The sequence below is a fragment of the Hippopotamus amphibius genome, chromosome 13 (genome assembly GCF_030028045.1).
Source record: "Hippopotamus amphibius kiboko isolate mHipAmp2 chromosome 13, mHipAmp2.hap2, whole genome shotgun sequence".
Taxonomy (NCBI): Eukaryota; Metazoa; Chordata; class Mammalia; order Artiodactyla; family Hippopotamidae; genus Hippopotamus; species Hippopotamus amphibius.
The window spans coordinates 69,583,263-69,585,551 of record NC_080198.1 but is presented as its reverse complement, the minus strand read 5'-3'; the positions used below and the strand labels follow the sequence as shown (position 1 = coordinate 69,585,551).

At 39.5% G+C, this 2,289-nt stretch overlaps 1 pseudogene; it reads left to right on the top strand.

Annotated features, from left to right (window-relative positions):
• The first annotated feature begins 408 nt into the window (after positions 1-408).
• Positions 409-789, top strand: LOC130834482 (60S ribosomal protein L34-like; annotated as a pseudogene).
• The last annotated feature ends 1,500 nt before the right edge of the window (positions 790-2,289 follow it).

Genomic DNA, 2,289 nt, shown 5'->3' with positions numbered 1-2,289 from the left:
TAAAGCTCACCCTGAGCTCAGGGCCCAGAACTTTGGAGCATTAGCTCGTTTTGGGCCACCGGCATAGTAAACCTGAGTTCTCCAACCCTCCGAGTGTGGTGCTTGGTTTCTTGATGGACTGATTTTTGCAACACAATAGCTGCCTAAATTGTGAATCTTACTTTCCACAAATTGAAACCCTACATTTCCAATCACATTTTCTGCTACCTTGCAGACATAGGACTTAGGTTCTGCCAACTTGATGCACCTGTGTGAGTCTCCGAGTCATATGTAAGTTATATCAGAAAACCAGTCAGGTATAAGGCACCCAACTTGCTGGAGCACACAGAGGCAAGGGCAGTGAGTTCATGAGGGTGGCAATACTGGTGACCCTTTGTTCCTCCAGAGATATGCCTAAAGGCATTCAGAATGGTCCAGTGTTTGATGTATAATTATTGTAAGTTATCTGACAATATAGCCTCTAACAAACCTAGGTTGTCCTAAACCTCTGGTAATAGAATTGTTTACCTTTATAACAGGAAGTTTGCAAAAGCACCAAAATCTGCATATGGCCTGTTCCCAGGCTGACTTCAAGGGGTTCATGCTGTGAGACCTGAAGTTCTTAGAAGGTAGTTTAAAACAAAGAAAAAAATGTCAGTGGGCCTACTTTGGATGCATATGTGCTAAATTAAGTCCATGCCAGGGTCAAGTGTGATTTCCTTATTGAGGAACAGAAACATTGTGAAAGTGATGAAGGCAGGAGAACAGAATCAGAAACCGAAATTAAAAAATAAAGCCTTTTTTGAGTAACAGAACAATTTAAAAGCTAATAAAATAAGATAAATGATTATGACAGTCCTTTCCTAATTGTGATGGAAGTAGTGGGGGGTCAGAGTTGTAGTTGCTCAACTACCTAGTTCTGTGGTATGGTCTGAGAATTGTTCCTTGAAGGTTATTAATATATGTTGATAAATACTTCCTGCTTAAACTTGTGAGAGTGGAGTCTGTTGGCTTATAGTAGGGAGGATGACCAACAGAGTAATTGACTTCAGAGGAAGATTCAGGCATCCAGCACTCCAAAAAAAAAGATAAAAGTGGGAATTTGAAATGGGTCATCTCATTTGAGTGACTTTGAAGTCAGTAAGTAGAGAACTGATTAGCATTAGAAAAGGGACGTTAGTATTTCACAGCACATAGTGACCAAACATTGACCTAACTCATCACTGTGGTCCTTCGAACCAAGTGTCTATTAGAGCAACCTTTTGAGGATTCATTGTTTACTATTTACACCATTTTAATGAGTATCAAAAATACCAAGGCTCTTTTGTGCACGGATTGCTTCTAGCAGCCCAGGAGAGTTTAAAAAATAATTTAACCGCTCAAAGTTTTAAATTATTATTCGACCATTACCAGATAAGCAAAAGATTCTCATGACGTGCTTAAAATGTTTTTTTGTCATTTAGCAACAGGACTGTTTAGCAACACAGAACCTGCTGTTGTCATTACTGTGTTTCAGGATAGGCAGAATCCACAGCTGCTTTAGGCCTCTTTTCGTTATGCATTTATTCATTCAACAGATATCTCTAGTCAACCACGTGAAAGGCACTAATACAGATGCTGCATTATAGAAGCTAAAGAAATAGGTAAGTTCTCTGCCTTCAAGGATCAGAGAATAGATAACAGGAGAGGTATTAATAAGAAAAATGAAGCGGGCTAGGGAAACTAGAATGATGATAAAATTTTACAGAAAATTATCAGGGAATGCCCTGTTAGTCTGGATACTCCGTGAAGCAGACACCAGGACGAGATTAGACAAGCAACAGACGTATTAAGGAAAATACCTGTGAAAGATTAAGAGGCAGAGCCAGAGAAGGTAGAGAGAGCTTTCAAACCACCTGTGAAAGAGAGGGCCAAGAAAGAATATCTGAGCACAGGAAATCTCAGGATATAGCAGTTTTTTAAAAACATTATGCCAAGGCAGATAATTCTCTAGCCAAAGTCATCTGTGTGAGGATTTTCTCATTCTGCAGGAATGGGCCAGCAGTAGTACTCCCATGACAGTCAGCCACTGACTTGAAACAGACCACAGGAATCATAGCCTTGACTCAAGATGGTAGTGGAACCAGTCAGGGACATCGGTCAGTTATGTTTCCAAGGGTACAAAACCTGAGCAGCATATTTTCAGTTTACCACATCTCTCTAATGAGATAGCATTAAAGTAGAAAACTGAAGGAAGTTAGGCATTATGTCATATAGATAATAGTGATAGGGACAGAGTAAAGGGACAAAGTAAGTGATTAAATAATTAAT